At 40.1% G+C, this 7,765-nt stretch overlaps 1 pseudogene; it reads right to left on the bottom strand.

Annotated features, from left to right (window-relative positions):
• Positions 1-305: 305 nt before the first annotated feature.
• Positions 306-1,335, bottom strand: LOC100358724 (tubulin beta chain pseudogene; annotated as a pseudogene).
• Positions 1,336-7,765: the final 6,430 nt, after the last annotated feature.

The following is a 7,765-nucleotide window of genomic DNA, read 5'->3' as shown; positions in this document are numbered from 1 at the left end:
ATTTTGGATATAGAAGGAAAATGTTAAGTGGAAAAATGGAAGGAGTGGGCATCAGAAGAAAATACATGGCAAAATTCAGGTTTCCCAGAGTAGAAGGGTAGAGGAGACATTTGACAAAGATTTATTGAGATCCTACTCTGTGCTATGCACTGTTCTAGATACTTCCATTCCTCAAAAAGAAAAAAATGAGACAGCAAATACAAATTTGAAGAGATGAAAGGGCAGTTGAACAAGGCAGTTGAGGGGACTGAGAGGCCTGAAGTGAAGGGGGTGGTTGGTGGTTGGTGGGGGAGTGGTGCTCTGCTTTAGGCTTCCTCTTCAACCTCCTCACCAAAATCCTCCTCCTCCTTCTCCTCCTCAGTGGCATCCTGGTATTTCTGATATTAGGAGACGAGATCATTCATGGTGCTCTCATACTTGACGAGCTCCATTGCACCAATGCTCTCACCTGTGTACCAGTGGACCAGTGGAGGAAGGCCTTCCAGTGGAACATGGCAACAAACTGCTGTGAAATGTGCTTGAACAGCTCCTGGATAGCTGTGCTGTTGCCATTAAAAGTGACTAAAGTGACTGGCATCTTAAGGCCACATGGAGGGATGTCATAATGTCTGTGTTGACATTATTTGGGATCCATCCATGACATAGTTAATGTTCTGTATGTTGAGCATTTGCTCTTTGACCTCCATCATGGACATCTGTCCACAGAATACAGTGGCCACAGTATGATACCAGCCCTGTTGGGGGAAATAGGCAACCATCATTTTCTTGGCATTGAAGACCTGCTGGTTAAGCTCAGGCACAGTGAGATCCTGATACTTCTGGCTTACTCAACTTGAGAGAGGGACAAAGCCATGCAGGAAGTGGATATGTGGGGAGAGCACCATGTTGATTGCCAGCTTGCCAAGGTCAGCACTGAGGGAAGTGGAAACTGATAGTGATGGCCCTCAGCATGGCAGAGTTGAGGTGGTTCAGGTCCTTGTAAGTTGATTTGGTCAGCTTGAGGGTGCAGAAGCACATGTTGTAAAGGGTTTCATTGTCAATGCAGTAGATCTCATCAGTATTATCTACTGATGTAGTCGGGATACTTTTCATAGGTCTTCCTGATGAGCATAATGCCCATTCCAGAGCCTGTGCTTCACCAAGCAAATGGATCAGTTGGAAGTCATGAAGTCAGTCATAACTCTCAGCCTTTTTCCACACCATACGAAGAACTGAGTCAACCAGTTTCACCCCCTCTCTATAGTGGCCCTTGGTCTATTTGTTACCTGCCCTGAGCTGATCAAAAACAAAGTTGTCTGGCCTGAAGATGTGGTGAAAGGACCTGACAACAGCCATTCTAATAGGGCTAGTAATGTTGGGTAACTTTTCAAACTTTTTAATATTTGTTGACCATTTGCATTTCATCTTTTGAGAACTGTCTATTCAGGCTATTTGCTGATTTCTTTTTTTAAATTTATTTTTTATTTGGTAAATATAAATTTTCAAAGTACAGTTAATGGATTACAATGGCTTCCCCCCCATAATTTCCCTCCCACTCACACCCCTCCCATCTCCCGCTCCCTCTCCCATTCCATTCATTTTTTTTTTATCTTTTATTTAATGAATATAAATTTCCAAAGTACGACTCATGGGTTACAATGGCTTCCCCCCCCAATACCGTCCCTCCCACCCACAACCCTCCCCTTTCCCACTCCCTCTCCCCTTCCATTCACATCAAGATTCATTTTCGATTATCTTAATATACAGAAGATCAGCTTAGTATACCTTAAGTAAGGATTTCAACAGTTTGCTCCCACACAGAAACATAAAGTGAAAAATAATAGATGATTTTTTTTAAATGAAGATGAAATCAGATCAGACCTATTGTCATGTTTAATCCCAGTGAGAGTCAAGTTGGGAATTGATAATTTCTTTTTTTTTTTTTTTTTACAGAAGATCAGTTTAGTGTACATTAAGTAAAGATTTCAATCGTTTGCACCCCCATAGAAACACAAAGTGAAATATATTGTTTGAGTACTCGTTATAGCATTAAGCCTCAGTGTACAGCACATTAAGGACAGAGATCCTACATGAGGAGTAAGTGCACAGTGACTCCTGTTGTTGACTTTACAAATTGACACTCCTGTTTATGGCATCAGTAATCTCCCTCTGCTCCAGTCATGAGTTTCCAAGGCTATGGAAGCCCTCTGAGTTCTCCAACTCTTATCTTGTTTAGACAAGGTCATAGTCAAAGTGGAGGTTCTCTCCTCCCTTCAGAGAAAGGCACCTCCCTCTTTGAAGACCTGTTCTTTCCACTGGGATCTCACTCACAGAGATCTTTTTGCCAGAGTGTCTTGGCTTTCCATGCCTGAAATACTCTCATGGGCTTTTCAGCCAGATCCGAGTGCCTTTAGGGCTGATTCTGAGGCCAGAGTGCTATTTAGGACATCTGCCATTCTATGAGTCTGCTGAGTATCTCACTTCCCATGTTGGATCACTCTCCCCTTTATTTATTCTATCGGTTAGTGTTAGCAGATACTAGACTTGTTTATGTGCTCCCTTTGACTCTTAGTCCTTTCATTATGATCAATTGTGAACTGAAATTGATCACTTGGAATAGTGAGATGGCATTGGCACATGCCACCTTGATGGGATTGAATTGGAATCCCCTGGTATGTTTCCAACTCTACCAATTGGGGCAAGTCAGCCCGAAAATGCCCCGAATTTTACATCTCTTCCCTCTCTTATTCCCACTCTTATGTTTAACAGGGATCACATTTCAGTTAATTTTCAACACTTAAGAATAACTGTGTGATAATTACAGAATTAAACCAGTCATATTAAGTAGAACAGACAAAAAAATACTATGAGGGATAATGTATTAAGTTGTCCATTAGCAGTCAGGGCTATGCTGATCAAGTCACCATTTCTCATAGTGTCCATTTCACTTCAGGAGGTTTCCTTTTTGGTGTTCAGTCAGTTGTCACCGATCAGGGAGAACATATGGTATTTGTCCCTTTGGGACTGGCTTACTTCACTCAGCATGATGTGTTCCAGATTCCTCCATTTTGTTGCAAATGACTGGATTGCGTTGTTTCTTACTGCGGTATAGTATTCTAAAGAAAACATATCCCATAATTTCTTTATCCAGTCTACCGTTGATGGGCATTTAGGTTGGTTCCAGGTCTTGGCTATTGTGAATTGTGCTGCAATAAACATTAGGGTGCAGACCGCTTTTTTGTTTATCAATTTAAACTCCTTTGGGTAAATTCCAAGGAGTGGGATGGCTGGGTCGAACGGTAGGGTTATATTCAGGTTTCTGAGGAATCTCCAGACTGATTTCCATAGTGGCTTGACCAGTTTGCATTCCCACCAAGAGTGGGTTAGTGTCCCTTTTTCCCCACATCCTCGCCAGCATCTGTTGTTGGTAGATTTCTGTATGTGAGCCATTCTAACCGGGGTGAGGTGAAACCTCATTGTGCTTTTGATTTGCATTTCCCTGATGGCTAGTGACCTTGAACATTTTTTCATGTGCCTGTTGGCCATTTGTATTTCCTCTTTTGAAAAATGTCTATTGAAGTCCTTGGCCCATCTCTTAAGTGGGTTGTTGTTTTGTTTTTGTGGAGTTTCTTGATCTCTTTGTAGATTCTGGTTATTAACCCTTTATCTGTTGCATAGTTTGCAAATATTTTTTCCCATTCTGTCGGTTGTCTCTTCACTCTCCTGACTGTTTCTTTTGCAGTACAGAAACTTCTCAATTTGATGTAATCCCAATAGTTGATTTTGGCTTTGACTGCCTGTGCCTCCCGGGTGTTTTCCAGAAATTCTTTGCCTGTGCCAATATCTTGAAGGGTTTCTCCAATGTTCTCTAATAACTTAATGGTGTCAGGACGTAGATTTAGGTCTTTAATCCACGTTGAGTGGATTTTTGTGTAAGGTGTAAGGTAGGGGTCTTGCTTCATGCTTCTGCACGTGGAAATCCAGTTTTCCCAGCACCATTTATTGAATAGACTGTCCTTGCTCCAGGAATTAGTTTTAGATCCTTGATCAAATATAAGTTGGCTGTAGATGTTTGGATTGATTTCTGGTGTTTCAATTCTGTTCCATTGGTCTATCCATCTGTTTCTGTACCAGTACCATGCTGTTTTGATTACAACTGCCCTGTAGTATGTCCTGAAGTCTGGTATTGTGATGCCTCCGGCTTTGTTTTTGTTGTACAAGATTGCTTTAGCTATTCGAGGTCTCTTGTGCCTCCATATGAATTTCAGCATCATTTTTTCTAGATCTGCGAAGAATGTCTTTGGTATCTTGATTGGGATTGCATTGAATCTATAAATCGCTTTTGGGAGAATGGACATTTTGATGATGTTGATTCTTCCAATCCATGAGCATGGAAGATTTTTCCATTTTTTGGTATCCTCTTCTATTTCTTTCTTTAAGGTTTTGTAATTTTCTTTTTTTTTTAACTTTTATTTAATGAATATAAATTTCCAAAGTACGACTTATGGATTACAATGGCTTCCCCCCCATACCATCCCTCCCACCCACAACCCTCACCTTTCCCACTCCCTCTCCCCTTCCATTCACATCAAGATTCATTTTTGATTATCTTAATATACAGAAGATCAGCTTAGTATACATCAAGTATGGATTTCAACAGTTTGCTCCCACACAGAAACATAAAGTGAAAAATAATAGATGATTTTTTTTTAAATGATGATGAAATCAGAGCAGACCTATTGTCATGTTTAATCCCAGTGAGAGTCAAGTTGGGAATTGATAATTTCTTTTTTTTTTTTTTTTACAGAGGATCAGTTTAGTATGCATTAAGTAAGGATTTCAACAGTTTGCACCCCCATAGAAACACAAAGTGAAATATATTGTTTGAGTACTCGTTATAGCATTAAATCTCAATGTACAGCACATTAAGGATAGAGATCCTACATGAGGAGTAAGTGCACAGTGACTCCTGTTGTTAACTTTACCAATTGACACTCCTGTCTATGGCATCAGTAATCTCCCTCTGCTCCAGTCATGAGTTTCCAAGGCTATGGAAGCCCTCTGAGTTCTCCAACTCTTATCTTGTTTAGACAAGGTCATAGTCAAAGTGGAGGTTCTCTCCTCCCTTCAGAGAAAGGTACCTCCTTCTTTGATGACCTGTTCTTTCCACTGGAATCTCACTCGCAGAGATCTTTTGCCAGAGTGTCTTGGCTTTCCATGCCTGAAATACTCTCATGAGCTTTTCAGCCAGCTCCGAATGCCTTTAGGGCTGATTCTGAGGCCAGAGTGCTATTTAGGACATCTGCCATTCTATGAGTCTGCTGAGTATCTCACTTCCCATGTTGGATCACTCTCCCCTTTATTTACTCCATCGGTTAGCGTTAGCAGGTACTAGACTTGTCTATGTGCTCCCTTTGACTCCCAGTCCCTCCATCATGACCAACTGTGAACTGAAACTGATCACCTGGAACAGTGAGATGGCATTGGTACATGCCACCTCGATGGGATTGAATTGGAATCCCCTGGTATGCTTCCAACTCCACCACTTGGGGCAAGTCAGCCTGAGCATGTCCCAAATTATACATCTCTTCCCTCTCCCATTCCCACCATGTTCAACAGGGATCACATTTCAGTTAATTTTCAACACTTAAGAATAACTGTGCATCAATTACACATCTAAACCAGTCATATTAAGTAGAACAGATAAAAAAGTACTAAGAGGGATAGGTTTTGTAATTTTCATCGTAGAGATCTTTAATGTCCTTGGTTAAGTTTATTCCAAGGTATTTGATTGTTTTTGTAGCTATTGTGAATGGGATTGATCTTAGCAGTTCTTTCTCAGTCATGGCATTGCTTGTGTATACAAAGGCTGTTGATTTTTGTGCATTGATTTTATATCCTGCCACTTTGCCAAACTCCTCTATGAGTTCCAATAGTCTCTTAGTAGAGTTCTTTGGATCCTCTAAGTACAGAATCATATCGTCTGCAAAGAGGGATAGTTTGACTTCTTCCTTCTTGATTTGTATTCCTTTGATTTCTTTTTCTTGTCTGATGGCTCTGGCTAAAACTTCCAGAACTATGTTAAATAGCAGTGGTGAGAGTGGACATCCCTGTCTGGTCCCAGATCTCAGTGGAAATGCTTCCAACTTTTCCCCATTCAATAGGATGCTGGCTGTGGGTTTTTTATAAATTGCTTTGATTATATTGAGGAATGTTCCTTCTATACCCAATTTGCTTAGAGTTTTCATCATGAAAGGGTGTTGAATTTTATCAAATGCTTTCTCGGCATCTATTGAGATAATCATATGATTTTTCTTCTGCAGTCTGTTAATGTGGTGAATCACATGGATTGATTTGCGAATGTTGAACCATCCCTGCATACCAGGGATGAATCCCACTTGGTCTGGGTGGATGATTTTCCTGATGTGTTGTTGTATTCTATTGGCCAGAATTTTATTGAGGATTTTTGCGTCTGTGTTCATCAGGGATATTGGTCTGTAATTTTCTTTCAGTGCTGCATCTTTCTCTGGCTTAGGGATTAAGGTGATGCTGGCTTCATAGAAAGAATTTGGGAGGATTCCCTCTTCTTCGATTGTTCTGAACAGTTTGAGAAGAATTGGAGTTATTTCTTCTTTAAATGTCTGGTAGAATTCAGCAGTGAATCCATCTGGTCCTGGGCTTTTCTTTGTTGGGAGGGCCTTTATTACTGTTTCAATTTCTGTTTCAGTTATGGGTCTGTTTAGGTTTTCGATGTCTTCATGGTTCAATTTTGGTAGATTGCATGTGTCCAGGAATCTATCCATTTCTGATAGGTTTTCCTGTTTGCTGGCATACAGGTCCTTGTAGTAATTTCTGATGATTCTTTTTATTTCTGTGGTGTCTGTTGTTACGTTTCCTTTTTCATCTCTGATTTTATTGATTTGGGTCTTTTCTCTTCTTTTTTTAGTTAGTTGGGCCAATGGGGTGTCAATTTTGTTTATTTTTTCAAAAAACCAGCTTCTCGCTTGGCTGATTTTTTGTAATGTTTTTTTTTTTGGATTCAATCCTGTTAATTTCTTCTCTGGTTTTAATTATTTCTCTTCTCCTACTAGATTTGGGTTTGGTTTGCTGCAGTTTTTCTAGGTCCTTGAGGTGCGCTGAAAGCTCATTTATTTGGTACTTTTCCAATTTCTTGATATAGGCACCTATTGCTATAAATTTGCCTCTCAATACTGCTTTTGCTGTATCCCATAAGTTTTGATATGTTGTGTTGTTGTCTTCATTTACTTCCAGAAAGTTTTTGATTTCTCTTTTGATTTCTTGAATGACCCAGTGTTCATTCAGGAGCATGTTGTTCAGTCTCCATGTGTTTGCATACTTTCTGGGGTTTCCTGAGTTGCTAATTTCCAGCTTCATCCCGCTGTGGTCTGAGAAGCTGCATGGTATGATTCTAATTCTTTTAAATTTGCTGAGACTTGCTTTATGGCCTAGTATGTGATCAATCCTAGAGAAGGTTCCATGCGCTGTTGAGAAGAATGTGAAGTCTGTAGATGTAGGGTTGAAAGTTCTGTAGATATCTGTTAGATCCATTTGGGCAATAGTGTCAATTAAATCTGCTGTTTCCTTGTTGATCTTCTGTCCGGATGATCTGTCTATTTCTGAGAGTGGAGTATTGAAGTCCCCCAGTACTATTGTATTGGAATCTAAATCTCCCTTTAAGTCCCTTAACATATCTTTTAAATAGACCGGTGCCCTTTAATTAGGTGCATATACATTTATAATAGTTACATCTTCCTGTTGAATTGAA

The sequence above is a fragment of the Oryctolagus cuniculus genome, chromosome X (genome assembly GCF_964237555.1).
Source record: "Oryctolagus cuniculus chromosome X, mOryCun1.1, whole genome shotgun sequence".
Classification (NCBI taxonomy): Eukaryota; Metazoa; Chordata; class Mammalia; order Lagomorpha; family Leporidae; genus Oryctolagus; species Oryctolagus cuniculus.
The sequence above is the reverse complement of the archived record's forward strand: the minus strand, read 5'-3'. Positions and strand labels throughout refer to the sequence as shown.